The 15934-nt window shown below is 36.1% G+C and overlaps 1 protein-coding gene across 16 annotated transcripts in view; it reads right to left on the bottom strand.

Moving 5' to 3' along the window:
• LOC114662240 (plastin-3) overlaps positions 1 to 15265 on the bottom strand; it is a 132519-nt gene extending 117254 nt beyond the window's left edge. For 9 of the 16 annotated variants that reach the window (XM_051935442.1, XM_051935458.1, XM_051935456.1 and 6 more), the window contains exon 1: positions 14994 to 15265. The gene's annotated coding sequence lies outside the window, so the exon portion shown is untranslated. The remainder of the gene's footprint in view (positions 1 to 14993) is intronic. The other 7 variants (XM_051935444.1, XM_051935443.1, XM_051935447.1 and 4 more) reach the window with 2 other exon arrangements.
• Between the last annotated feature and the right edge of the window lie 669 nt (positions 15266 to 15934).

The raw sequence follows: 15934 nt of genomic DNA, 5'->3' as shown, positions 1-15934 counted from the left end.
TTATGCAGAACACACAGAAACCTGCTTCTCTTGGCTGTCCTGTTAGCTTTCTAGCTGCATTAATGCCCCTGCCGCCGTGTCCATGTTGGATTCATCAAGATTCTATAATAGGGTTTAGTGCTGGGCGGTATACCGGTTCATACCGAAAACCGTTTTTTATTTTTTTTATGATATGGATTTTTCTTATACCGCAACACCAGTTTAAATTGCCTAAACGACATTTGGAACGTGGCGCAGCATGAAACTGTTCAAGTGGGGACCTTTTTCACTGCTACACCACTAAACACAGATTTGTTGCACAGGGGCTCTTTTTCACTGCTACTCCACTAAATAGGTAGTGGTAGTGTAGGTATTGCGCGGTGAAAATTGACAGAGAACATTCCGAAACTGAAGCTGACGATAAAGTTGAACATAATGACACTGAAGAACTTTTGCCGAAAAAAAGGAATCACGTCCGTTTTCTGGAGATACTTTGGTTTTAAAAGGTCGGATGTCGCCCATTATGTTCAAATGTGTAAATACTGTTTCTATACTACTGGATAATACTGCAAGCCAAGTTGTACTTGTTTTATTTGTTTTCAATACAGTGTAATTTACCTGGGTACTGTATAATAGTGTGATGACATGTTGACTTTATTCTCGACATATCTATTTTATTCTTGCCGTTTATGTCAAGATTAAAGTCGACATGCTGACTTTATTCTCGAAATTTGTCATTAAAGTAGAACATCGTAAACTAAACTTCATCATAAAATGAATATTTAATTTACTAGATTTTCTCAAACTCCATCATAAGTTATATAGCACATTAAATGCTTTGTGTTAAGTGTTCCCCGAGCTTCTTAAACTGACTTCCTCTTGCACTAAGAGGAGGCGCCAGCAGCGATCGCCACACAGAATACATTCACTTCATGATATTCCTGCTCTCTGAACATTTAGAATGCTAAGATAAATACTTGATATAATTTTCATGGTGAAATGCATTAAAGCATGCATTAATCATGTGGAGGCACAGCGGCGTGGAGGTTGCACTGCTGCCTCGGATGTACCCTGCCTTGCATTTGCATGTTTTTCTGGTGGGTTTACTCGGCATGCTTCAGTTTCCTTTCAAAGTCATATAGGATGTGGGGTTTTGTTATGCTATATTGACCCTGCTAGTGTATGTTTTGCTCGTATTCACCCTGCGATGTACTGGCGACTCATTCAGGGATGGGCGCAACCCTGAATGGATGGCATAATTAAACATGTATAACGAAGATATTTTTAAAGTTCTGAACACTCCGTGGGCTAAGTTTATAACTAGTTTTAATTTCACAAAGACGTTTATCGTGTGGTGATTGGTTATGTGGAGAAAGAAAAAGGAAGGATAGGAACTGGGGTTTTGGTACGTCAGATAGAGACAGCACGCGTGCAATAAAGAAAGCCCGCTCAGAAGAACATGCATTGAATTCTGTGTTCGTGTCTTCGACCACCAGATCACAAACCCAACATTTACACAATATTTAAGTTAAACTTGTGCGATACCCATTCATACATCCAGTTTTTTGGAGCCTCATCACACCTGCCATAAAGTTCTCTACACTGAACATACACCTGGGGACCCCTTACTGCGAGGGAGCAGCACTACCGCCTCACTACCGTGCATGTTTAATACCTGCTTTAATGCATTTCATCATGAAAATGATAAAGTATTTATCTTAGCATTCTAAATTTTCAGAAAGCAGGAATATCATGAAGTGAATGGGTTCTGTATGGTGATCGCCGTCTCCTCTTAGTGCGGAGGAAGTCAGTTTAAGAAGTGTAGTGATTAACAACTGGGTCGGGGAATGCAACACAAAGCATTTAATGTGCTGCATTAATTTATGACGGGGTTTGACAAAATCTAGTAAATTAAACATTGATTTTAGGAAGTTTATTTTACGACATTCTACTTTAATTATGAAGTAAACTATGAGAATAAAGTGAAAATGTCGACTTTAATCTCAACATAAACAGCGAGAATAAAGTGGAAATGTTGACTTTAATCTCAACATAAATGGCGAGAATAAAGTGGAAATGTTGACTTTATTCTCGACATATAGTTTGTTTTTTTCTTCCCTGTGTGCATATTGTTTTTTTCTTCACCGTGGCCCTAATACGATTCCGTAGGGCTATACCACAAATAGCATTATAAATGCAAGTTGCAGGTTTATTATTTATGCATAATAGCTTAGCTTGAAGCAAGGTCCATATTAATGCAGTTTGCCTAAATGATGGTTCAGTTGGTAAAGATGTCATCACCAAGTTGCACTTGTTTTATTTTATTTTAATTTGGTGAATACTATGTAATGCACCTGGGCTTGAAGTCTTGAAGTAATGGTGCAACTATCAGTAATAATACTATTATTTATTTATTGTTATTATTTATTAGTTTAAATATTATGCAGTTTAATGATGATAAAGTTGTTTAAAAAGTCACTTTAACGTGTCAGTGGACAGAGATTGTTAACATTAACAGAAAGTGTAATTGGTTTACAAAAAATATTTACTATTTATTCCTTTTCTAAGACATATTCAGTGCAGTACAACTTTTGACAAGCACTTCTGGATATTTTACTAAGTCTAAATGCCTCTTTGTATGGTTGAAAATATGTTGTCAAAATTATAGTTTAAGTTTTTGCAAAATTTGTTCAATAAAAAGGTTCTATATTTTGACTGCATCTGTCATGCAATGTGATACCTTCTCCATTAGTGCCACCCCCTTGAAAACTATCACTTTATGGGGCAATGTAAACCTGTATTAATACTTGTGTGCACATTAAAATGTTTTTTTTGTACAATGTACAATACTTTTGACAGTGGAATAGGTTATTCTTATCCAGTAATTGCAGTGGAAAATGTGGTTAACATCCACTCATGCATGAGGAAAAAAATACCGTTGAATACCGTGAAACCGGGATAATTTAGAAAAATACCGTTATATAGAATTTTGGTCATACCGCCCACCCCTAATAGGGTTCCTCCCCCACATCCCCCTGCCCACATTTAACTATAAATGCTGCCTCGTAGCCACTTAATTCACCCGATAAAGCTCTGCCTTATACTTATTTGTCTTCAGACTAATTACCTGAATATCTCTCCTAGATGCACATCTGCCATGGAAACACCGACTGCCTGGAAGGATAACTTTAGTGTCTGTACACTTGCAAATTTCCTAAAATTCAACAAATACACAAAACTAAACTATTTCTTACAGAATCACATGGGGCCTCATGTATAAACAGTGCGTACGCCTGTTTCCATGATCACATATGCATGTTTTCGGCTCGGTTTTGGAAACTGGCAGCACCCAGCGTCAAAGCAGTGTTACTGTTCCTGGGTGGCTTCCCTTTAATTTTTTAGATTCACATCCCTGACACGGCTTTATCAAATACACTGACATTAATCGCATATTGTTTTTTAGTTTAAGGCATCTGATTGTAATCAACCTCTAACCATATAATGGTGCACAGAATGGCCAAACTATTCCAAATACTATAGCTGGTTTAGCGTTGTTACTCTCAGTGCACCACTGAGTATTTTAACCCACTGTACCACAGTGTGGAATCATAGCTCTACAGCAGCTGACCAGAAAGTTCTATCACAGATTGTGTCAAGAGCGGACAGAATTATTGGGGTACAGCTTTTAGCACATGCAGCCTCAGCCATGTGTACAGTCTATTTGAACTTTCTTGCACAAACCTCGCGATTTCATCCCAAGAGATATAAACGCACTCCATCAGTCTATCAAGTGCTCCCAGTAGAACTGTTTGCACTTATAAGTACAATCACCTCACTGTAAACCTGTGATAGTTGTAATATTGTACAACCTGAGCCACTTAAGCTTTCATATTGTATATTTTCATTGTTTTTTTTATTGTATTACTATTATTGTTGTTTTTGTTATTTTACCATTTTATAGGAAAATAAGTTTATGGAGGATTTGCATATTGAATCACATTGTACCATTCAATAACAAAGAAATTCAAATCAATTCAATAGAAGAGAACACATATTTACAGATGATGACGACTGGCTTCCAAGTCAATTTAGATTTCCAGGCGCTATCTTCTTGGAGCTCTTAATATCATTTTTCAGATGAAATGCAGTAAAGTATATGCATTACATTATACAGATAAATTTAAAATTTCACTTCTATAATGTATACTGTTATTAAACGTGTGGACATGGTGGACAGTGGTAGCAACAAACTGGCGATTGTGTGGTGAATGGTTACTTAGAGAAAGAAAAAGGAAGGAGAGAAATTTTGGGTTAGTACGTTTGAAAGAGACAGTACTGCTGCAATAAATTATTTCATCGAGGGTCACGCATGGCGCAGCATGCATCTTGCAGTAGGCAGGAACAATCTCTGGACCGGGCACCAGCTCATCACTACTCCTGCGCCACTGTGGCCCTATGTTTAATAACATGCTTTAATTCATTTCATCATGAAAATGATATCAAGTATACATATTAGTATTTAAATTGTTCAGAGAGCTGTAATATCATGAATGTAATATATTCTGTGTCCTGTCGGCGTAAGAGAAAGCCCATTTAAGAAACAAGTAGTGATTCACACACAGAGAGTATAGAAGAACACACATAATACAAAGCATTTAACGTGCTACTTTAGTTACAATGGGATTTGAGAAACTAGTAAATTAAAAGATTTTAAGATTAAGTTTGACGTTCTACTTTAATGACAAAATAAACTGATTAAAGTGGAAATTTCAAGATTGATGTTGACATTGAGCTTTTTTTTCCCCACTGTGTCCCTATTTTTCTTCTTTTCTCTGTACCCTAATAAGCTTCCATATGACACTCAGATGGTGGGCTACAACTTGCCTTTTCACGGTGACTTTGATATCTGATAGCTTCTTTTTTTATTTCGGGCACTGTGCGACTTTCTGAACTTGAACTTTCAATCAACTTCCTTTTGTTGTTTATACAACTGCTTAAACCAATAAATAGTACTTTTTCCTTGCGTCCACTTGGCATTCGCCGATATTCTTTTTTCCCCCTGTGCTTTTGCCATTGTCTTTTCACAGAACACTGAACATAAGGAAATATTTATTTTGATTTGCATATTCAAACAGGCGTAATTCTGGGAGGAGTCTGGGAAGGGTGGGAGGCGCGTACACGAGCATTACATTTCATGCAGACCGGAATTTATGTGGCGGAAGTACGTAGAAATAGGCTTACTCATGGTTTTCTGCATCTGAACTTTTTTGTGCATACGCACATTTCGACTCTTGTCCGTATGCCATGTTTTAGTGTGAATTCTATGCACGGTGTTAAGCATGAGGCCCCTGGTTAGCTCAACAACCTTTATTCTTTCTCATTATACTTTGGCACTTTAAAAAATAAATAATTGTTCCTGTGTGAAGAACATTGCAGTCATGCTTGCCAGTTGTCTGGCTTTAGAATCTCATGTCCGCTGCAGCCAAAACGTTATTTTACCATCTATGAAAGAAGGCCAGAGTGAGCGCTTAACCCTCGGATTGGTTGCTGAAGTACTGTCATGCTTTTATCACATCTTTGTTAGACTCTTGCAATTCTCTTTTTGACATTCTGCCTATGTGAAGTATGAATATGTGACAGCTAGAAAATAGCTCAACAAGAGTTTTTAGAAACTTAGATGCTGATACTTTTCACAGGCAGTAAACCAACAAATCCAACAATAATTCCTCAAGGAAATAAAACTGGCCTCTTTTACAGCAATGGGGGAGGGAAAGCTCATGCAATATAAACCTATCAAAGTTTAAATTTCTACAACAGGCATTCTTAATGCTCTACACTGTATCATACCACTTTAAGCACTCAACACCTATTTCTCTGACAATCACTTCATCAGTCTACACGCCAGTCTCTGAGTTGGTCTGATATGGCATTGACGAGAGGGTTTTAATCCCTCACATTCCTCTAATCACGATGGACATGCTTTTTCAATTCAAGAGAGATTACAGTTCCGATGAAGCTTTGCATTGCAATTTCAATTAACAAGGCCCAGGGACAGACACTCAAGTTGGCAGGGGTTGATCTTAGCTCACCATCCTTCACACATGGTCAGCTTTATGTCACTTTCTCCCATGTTATTTCCCCAAGAAACCTATATGTCCTCGCTCTGATAGTAAAACCAAACGTATTGCATGTCAAGAGGTCCTTGGATATGAAAGCTATCAATATAAATTCTTCTCAATATAAATGACATTTAAAAAAAAAAAAAAAGTATTTATTTTTAAAGTTTGACCTGTTTCACTATTATGTGGGCGGAGCTGTGGGGGCCAGCTAGTATAACAAACGAAAATAAAATGCTTGTCACAATCTCAAGTCACAATTCTAATAAAATGTTCATGTTTATCAAGAAGATACAAGCTACTATGCATAACAAGTTTACATGTAAAATATACACATTTAAGGTAACAAAGCTATTGGTTGCAATGCAAAGAGGATAAAATCATCATCTATTGTTTATCTAAATAAAAATGTGAACTGCTCTTCAGAACATAAGCTCACTCACTGTTCAAACCTAGAAAAGGAATGTTAGTTTTAATAGACAATATTTCAAATACTTTCTGATCCAAGTTCAAAATAAGTACTGTTCCTAAAAACTGTAAAATGAAAAGAACTTTTTGCTTCACTTTTTTAATGTATAAGCCAATATTCCAGTCTTCTCTCTCTTTTCCAAAGTCTGTCTGGATGCTTTTCACAAGAAGTTCCACTTGTAAAACTATGTACTGTACACATTACCTCCAGTGGCGGCTGGTGAAAAAAAATTTGGGCAATGGTGCAGTTTTTTTTTTTTTTTTTTGGAACAAACTGAAGCAGCACTTATCTATTATGTAGCGTCTTTCACATCGGCCTACATAATAAAGTGTCTTTCACTTCTATCTATTATATAGTCATATCTATCTAATCATTGCACATGCTCCCGCGATCCTCACGATAGTGTCGATGCATATCTTGGCCTGTCAAGTACCAGACCCATAGGACAAAGCCACGCTAAAATGTATTATATCTTGTCAACCATGCTGCCCAATCTGATGCCAGCTTTCCAATTTCTACAGTGTTCCAAAACGTCCATGACATCCACAGTCTCCTTATTCTTCCCATAACCTACCCTATAGATGTGGAAAGGAACTGGTGCAGCTGCCATCCAAATTTTATACTACAACTGTCTCTAAATTGCCCAATCCTCAGCCAATTTCCCAAATTCCCCATTCTGCCAAAACCCACACCAGAACGTTCACACCCCCACCTCCATAACCTTTGTATATTGTGCACTTCCGTCTGTCCTATAAGACATCCATAGCATAAATCCAATCCAAATCTTATTCTGTCTCTATAGATAATAGACTGCCCAGTCCTTGGCCCTGTTCTGGTGTATTCCATAAATCCACATCATACCATCACTAGTCCTCTGATATTTCTGAAGTCTTGCATCCCAGTTACCACCCTCATGGAGTCATTCCCACTGTAATTTTATTTTTTACACTTGCTGCCAGTCTTCCCAGTGCTATGCAGGTTTTCCACTTACCTCACCTGGGCACAAATTCTCACTAAGATTCACAGACCCCCACATCTTAAAAGATAACTCACCCCCAATCCTATCTTATACTACACAAACAGGAAATGTCCAATCTACATCTTGTTCTGCATTTACGATCAGAATACCTATATTTCCTTGAATATACATTTTGCGCTCCTTTCCTTCAGGCCTGAAATTCCCTCAATTACTGTCTGATTAAATTGAGCAATTTCAGTAAGAGGAGAGAGAGGAGAGGCTGGGAGCATGCAGTGTGTTGCAACACCCACTACACAACAAACCACCTAAAAAAGAAAAATGAAAAATAGTGGCTGGAGTGCCAATCCTGAAACCAACCCCATGTTTTCCCTGCAAGTTGGAGGACCTGCTTGCAGGCTAACGTCATACCCAGGATGGAGCAATTGCAGGTTAAGGGTCTTGCTCAAGGGCCCAACAGAGTGGAATGATTTCTGGCATTTACAGGATTCGAACCAGCAACCTTCTGATTGCCATCATAAGTCCCTAGCCTCAGAGCCACAACTCCAACAAAAAAATAACCTCATACTATTGTCTAGATAAATGTTTCCCCGACCTTTTTTTCCTGTAATGGCACACTTTTTGTAACCAAGATCATCCCAAGGCACACCACTATCTTACTAACCACAAACACATATGCAGTATATCTCATACACTTGCTCAACTGCCCTTGTTCAACCTACAGGAACACTGAATCAGACAGTACTTTGCAGTACAGGATGTAATTTAGTAATGCAGATGCAACTTAATGTGGTTTTATGTTGTAGCAGGATAAAAAAAATCACTTTTTTTGATTCCTTGGGAGCTATAGGGGTACAGGATTCAGGAAACACCTGATTCAATTTACAAAATCAACCAATTAAAAAAAGCGGTTTAAGAAAAGAGATCTATTTGTACCATTCAACTTCCCTAAACAAATTCTGATCTGCAAGTAGTTTCTAAATATACAAAACATTTTCATTAGGAAAACCACATTTAGATGTGGAACACTGACAGCAAACAAATACATTCCCATTACTTCATTAAGCAAATGACTATTTAAAATACTGTGCACACCTTGGATATCCAGGGATTCCTCAGTCGTTACTACTGTATGCACCACTGGACATGCATGAAATATTTTTTTCTGCAAAAGCTGCCCATGGAAATTACATTATATTATTACGCCTAACCATAGTTAGAAAGCAACAAAAATGTAAACATCTCTACAGAGTCATACATCCTAATGACTAGGGACTTCTGCTTCATTTCCTAATAGTAAATATAAATAATGTTTAAATACCTAGTTTTGGTGTTGCTACAATTAGAAGCTCATGGCCGACAAAATATCATATTCAAAGATAGTCCCCAGGTAAGTAGTAATTCTAAGGACACAAAGAGAATCTGACAAGTGGCAGTGGGACAGCTCCTATTCAATACAAGTGGGTTTCTGCTACATTTATAAAATTTCCTTATTCCTTTTGCCTGTTAATGAGAAGTATGTTCTGAGAATTTTCATGTAAAGACAACAGCCCACTCTACTAAGGAGTTTAAGAAAATTATGAGCTTGAAACCTCAAGATCAGCCAAAGCTCCTAGAACTCAATAGTTCATATTATACACAGTTAAAATTAATTACTGTAACATGTTAACTTACACAGCAAAAGTACAATACTTGTACCATTCATATACACAGACCATATGGTGAACAGAACTACACTGACTGATATTCACAACTTAATTTTTATAAATGATTTTAAAGCAAAAAGGTTAACACTACATAGTGTAAATGGATGGCAAGGTTGCTATTGAACAGATATTCTCTTAATCTCACTTTAATATAAAATTGAGGTCAACACCAAATGCAGGGCCAGTTTATACTAAAGAAATGTAACTGCAACCCTTGGATTTCCAAACAGCATTTGTAACCCACATTGAGAAAAGATATGCTAGGTAACTAAATAATTATATAATGTAACATATTCTGAATATAGTTGATGCATACTGGCAAATGAGAATTTTTTAGGCGAAACATATTACATTCTAACTACAAGCACAATGTTATTTCTAAGAACATGGAAGCTGTCATGTAAACCAATATTTTAAAGTAAAATATTTTCTTTCTTTATTTTTTATAAATATGTGCCTGTTGGAATAAATTCCAATTAGAGTAAAAGGCTAAGTATGTGTGCTTTTTCTTGAAGGGTGCAGGACATCAAGAATAATATCAGTACAGGGCATTTTTACAAAATGTATTATACTTTCTTACAGTCACCACGCTACATTATAGCACAATCATTAAGCAAGAAAATTTGTTTATGGGTCAGGTTTGCAACATCAATGGAAATTTTATGGGATTATAAGAATGACACATTTCAGTTAGGTATCCCACTGTAGTCCATATAAAGCAGGAAAATTTAAATGAAATGCTACTCTTATTGCTAAATTTCCCCCAATTATGAGCTTACACATATGCAATACCAAACACCTGCTCACTCATGCGAGATACTGTACCTTAAAAACAAAGCAACCCTACTTTACAGAATTTCTAAAATAACAAACTTTAAGAGACTTTTTCATTATGTAGTATTTTTCTATAAGCATCACTCATCAACTTACTATAAACTCTGTACAACAAACAATTCTAAAAGAATTTATCTAAACATTAGAGAAGACACTGCAGAGATTTATTATTACAATTAAGAGAGGTTTAAAACTCACTTAATATCACATAATAATCAAGGAGTAGGAAATGGTCTTACAATCTGGCAGTCTGAAGTGACATCCTTTAACAGAAGCCATGACACACCTCCTACAAAAAAAGACTATGTCTAATGCCACAAATATTATACCACATGATTAAAAAACACAATAGAAATTTTCAAGACGGAAGATCCTACCCAGCAGTAAAGGCTGGAATACTGAAACTGATCGTGGACTCTGTGCCAGTCTGTCCCAGGATCCATGTACACCATCACATGGGGTCAATTTAGCACCACCAATTAACTTAAAACTCACCTATTTAAGATATGGAAGAAAACTTCATACCAAGCTAATAAAAGTGTGTAAACAATTAGGGTTTAATTTTTTTTTTTTTGTTATAAATTGATCTATTTGTATGGAATGATTACAATAAAATTAATAAAAAATTTTTAAAAAAGTGTGTAAACAGACAGCAAATAGTGCACAAGATTTCAAACCCGGACATCAGGCATGAGAGGAAGCAATGTTAACAACTGAGCTACATCTTATATACGTTTTGACCTGCAAGGAAATAAGCCTTCTATTACTGAACAAGAAATAAAAGGCCAAGTTCACACAAATTTAACATTTGAGGGAGACGCAGTTTAGTAAAGCCAGAAAGCACTCATGTTACTATTTAGGCCTAGTTCTTTTTTCTGTTACTACCCATGAAGATTGTAACTTTATCTGTAACACCATAGTCCATCTGTTCACTAATCCACAAATACATACTTAAACATAATAAACAATTGAGGAAATTCTATTGTGTAAGGTCAGTGTTTCACTAGCCTATTAAAGATAATTTCAAAATGTATTATGCATTTAATATTTAAAAGTAGTCATAACTATTTTTATCTAATAAATTCAACTTTAACTGTTCTGGTCGATTTCACCAAAACAGTGTACGAACAGATATATGGAAGATTCTGTAGACTGATATGGATGCCACACTCATCCTATTTCCTCACCCCCTGCCCCAAGTAACTACCATCCTGTTTCCCAATTTAAAGGACTACTTTGGCACGCACAGTGCCAATGATAAACAGCAACTCAGGTACAAAGGTGTAGTTGCATAAGCACGACAAAACATTTTGAGTGTCAGAGAAATGTTTTTTATGGAATCATGTTAAAAAATAAAATTTTGCTTTACTGGCATTTCTATTAATATGTCAGATCCCAAACTTTGTTATCATCCCCCGAAAAAAAGCATAGAATAACTCGGTTTCTAAAAAGTGCCTTTCCACGTATCTAAATAAGCTAAACTCTATAACTAATAAAGACTTTTGATACCTTCACTAGAACTAATGCTCAATTTAGTCTTTATCAGGATTACCTGTTATAGTTAACAATGTCTGCCAAAACAATGTGTCACATGATACATTTTAAAACATTACTTGAAAATAAAAAAAGTTTTGCTTTGACAATGTATACTTCGTAACATTCAAACAAACTACTAAAGTTCAAATTCCAAATAAGGATGCTAACAGTAAAGTTTAATTCAATTCCAAATATTTTCAGTAGAAATGAAAACTTTTCAACCTATATTTGCAAAACACTTTTTTCCTCCCCCACAACCTCTTAAAAAGCAGTAATGAGCACCCTAGGGGGAAAGAAAAAAAAATACCCATAATTACTGCTAATTTGTTCTGTAGCCAAAATCATTAAATTAGACATAAAGGATGTTTTGCATAACTTGATATATTTAATCAAACTAGAAAACAAGTGCTCTACTTTAAAATTACCTTATGAAGAAGCTTAAAACAATTTTCATTCTTTGTTATCTGATAGACTGTCTCTGGAGAATGAAGCATTTTTTAAAACTTAAACAGAAGAAAAGCAAATTCCTCAGCAAATAAAAACCATGCACTTCTGTGTCCTTCAGTGTATACTTATTTGGCCTTTGAACCATGCATGTGTCAACAAACTCAGTAGCAGACAGATGCCTACAACCTGTTTACAAGACAGAAAAATTAAACAAAAAGAAACCTGCTGCCAATTTAGAACTTTAAAATGAATGATCACTTGGCAATAATTATGCTTACTGCTAATCTGAATCACTTAAAAGCATAATTGTGCTACCAACTTACAAGACAAAGTAGTAATGGTATGAAGGAAAAGTGGGTTTATGGAAATATATTTTGCTGCATAAAAATAAAAATACTAAACATGAAGGGGTCTGAACTGTACAATTTGTGAAGTGCAAAACATTTCAGTTCATAGCTCAGGTGTTGTATTGTATAACTGATACTTTTTACATCTGATATAATTTATATGTTTACATCTGACTGCACCGTTACAGCATCTTTCTAAACTTACAGGCCTACCAACAAATATATTTAATTTGATTATGGGGAATAGCGACAATATATTGAAAATACTCTCCTAGGACTGAGAGAAATATTTTTTACTACACCTTTTTAGTATAGTTGTATGTACTGCCACCTGTTACACGGATAGCTGGGATCCAAGACTGGCTGGGCTATGTAGTGTTAATGGCATCACACATTAACCACCAACAATGCATTTGATCAATGCTTCCATCTCACTGTGTCACCTTCAGCAAGCAATTAAACCTGCCTGTGAGCCAGTTATTAAACTTGTATATATCTAATCAATTATGAAGTATACATGTAATCAATTGAAATGTATCCTGATCTTGCAAGTCACATTGGGAAAGAGTGACTAATATAGTGTAGAATAATCTTAATGACATCAAAGCCAAGTTCTCTACCAAAGTGAACCATGGCAGAATGCTTTTTCGTGGTAGAATAATTTTTAATCCTTGAAAGAGCACCTTACAAATGGAAATCAAAACATTGCACTGACATTAGGCTGACAACTCTGAATGTGCCCAGGATGAATAACTGCACTCCAAGGTGGGTCAGGCACATAACTACAGTTGATTCCTGCCTCAAGGCTAATGCAGCTGGGACAGTCTCTCAGACCCAAAACCTACCCCGAAGCCCCCCAAAAGATCCGACATGGAAATGAGATTTTGCGAAAAACTTTTAGCTAAAAGTAATCTCAATATTATATTCTATATGCTTTAATTGGTCTAGATTGCATGATTTTAAAATTTAAAATAAAAAAAAATCCAAAATTATGGTTGCTCAATTTCCAGGTCCTACTTCTGCATTATGTTCTCAAAGTTCCCACTCACTCATTTTCTAAAATGGAAAGAGTGAAAACTGACTCCCATCCACATTCTACCCCAGGCAGATCTACCATGTAACATGCATTACCTCTCATCTCTTTAGAATTTGGGAAATCTACGTAGCATTTAATATACAAACATATAACGGAGATTTAATGAGCACCTTAATGAACTCATATAAGCGATTACTGCGTTGTACTGTAAAAAAACGGCAGAGAAATGTTCTGACATAAAGCACCCCCTACTGACGGTTTTAAATAAAGATTTTGTGAAGACAACACCATTGCAAAATTTGAAAAGACGTCAGTATTAAATATAAATCCAAGACGTACTTTAATAGAAGTAGTATCATCAAGTCCACGTTTTCTATAGTTTTCACAACAGAATTTAAATCCCGAGAAAATAAAAAACTCAATTTTTAAAACCGACATTTAAAAACTTCCACAAAAAAAAAAAAAGTTTATCAAATGCTAAATAATTGCAGACCTTGTAGTGACGTTGTATGTGTGCTACATAAACAACCTTGCGAATGAGCTACCTGTAAAGACGCTAGATATAAAAGACTGACGAACTGGCTGGGCAGATTTATGCACATGTACACACTAACTGACAACTGGCATGGTTTACATCATTATTCAAATAAATGAACGTTCAGATCGGGTCAGTTCATTAACAATCGACTTTGTAAAGAAGTGTTAAAAAAGAAACCAATAAAAGTACCAAATACGAGATTTTTCCAAGTACACGATCCCCACCCAGAAACACACGCGTAAACTCACCAAGGCGTGTCACCTTTTTTGAATGTTCATTATTTATTTAGGAATAAACCTTGCTGCTAAACTTGCCCCATACTACGGGTTTTATCCAGCGGGATCTGTCTGCTGGGTAGCTGATACCACATTACTATTTGGCAATGCATTCCGATATCACTTTTAATATTAGTCTTAAAACCTACATTAAAAATATATAAATGTACATACAGGGAAGGATTTAACATTTAAACTCGCTACGAAATTGTTCTCCTTTATTCATCGTTTCCTCAATGTGACTTTTCTCAAACATAATAGTGACAATAACCAGACGGAATAAATGATTTGGTTATTTACTAACAGACAGAAATCTGAAACGCAGGCACTTCCGATCATAACTAACCCACTCTTCTAGAGATGCGGTATTTGCATAATCAAGCACTACAAAGTTAAACACGTTAACTTTTAATGCCAAAACAATTTAACAAAACTGTTTACAGACCAATGTGCCATTTAACAAGCGTACCATAAGATACTAAAAAAAGGATAGTGAAGTCCAACATTCCAATGTGTCTAAGTTAACATTTTTGGCGCACAAGCTTGAAAAAAATCTGAAACACAATGCAAACATTGGTGAAATCAAAGCATCATTTCAACTCGCACTTTGGAGTTTGTATTTATTCATGGAAAAAAAATCATAAGCAACGAAGAGCCAACCCAGGAACAAGAGTTAAATTGCTTAAAAAAAGCCAGACGCCAACAGCTCACGAATCCAGACAAGTAGAACTTACTCCACGTTTTCGAACACACAAGAGCGCGAGAGCCTCTTCGTCACTAATACGCCGGGCAACGATGTTTGTTTTCCAGCAACCAGGGGACTTCTTTTCATGCTTCCATGCACGAAACTCACCACTTTTCCTCGCCTCGCCTACTCTCCTCTCTGTCTTTTACCAGGCGTGATCCAGTTATCCACCCTAAAACTTCCCCTTTCCTCTTCCAGCTTGAAAGCGCTACAAAAATAGGAAAAAGCCACAAACTTGAACTACTCCCGCCCACTTAGAGTTCATTGGTCAGTAATGAAGTTAAGGGCGTATACGATTTGGCAACTGCTTTGACAATCATTCATTTTCCAACGTTTCCCTCGTGAAAGGAAATCGGCTTCCGAGACTTCCTTCTGGGATTGCATCACAATACATGTCTGCGTATTCCAGATGTAAAGTGTTATATTCCAGAAGTTTTAAGTTGCTCGGGGTCCCGCTTAAAAGGCATTCTTTGCATTGTATTTAAACTCGTTATTGTTTTCTCAGCTTTTAAAGTAAGTTGTTATATTAAGAAGTGAGCCTTTTACCTACACGTTATAGGGCGACGCACCCATTACTACCTGAACATTTGACGTTTGGCGAGCGTTGACATTGCATTCAGAAAAATATTCTGTGAAGATTAACTGCCATAAAACAACATAAAATATACTAGTTACATTGATTTAAAAAGGCTGACCCCATAAAGGGGTAATATGAAAAGTAGCAGCGCTTTCTTGGTAGGCGTGTTCATAATAGCAATGTGAATAGCGTCTTCGTCAATGAAATGTATGCTGGCAGAATTTAGAAATTTTATTTTTAATTTTCTAGAATATTTTAGTAGATTACATAACTATTCAGAGGGACTTTAGTAAATATTATAATTTATTGCTTAATTTAAATCTTCGTGTCTGCATATCACATTGAGGCTGTAT

This window comes from Erpetoichthys calabaricus, chromosome 12 (genome assembly GCF_900747795.2).
Source record: "Erpetoichthys calabaricus chromosome 12, fErpCal1.3, whole genome shotgun sequence".
Lineage (NCBI taxonomy): Eukaryota > Metazoa > Chordata > Cladistia > Polypteriformes > Polypteridae > Erpetoichthys > Erpetoichthys calabaricus.
The sequence above is the reverse complement of the archived record's forward strand: the minus strand, read 5'-3'. Positions and strand labels throughout refer to the sequence as shown.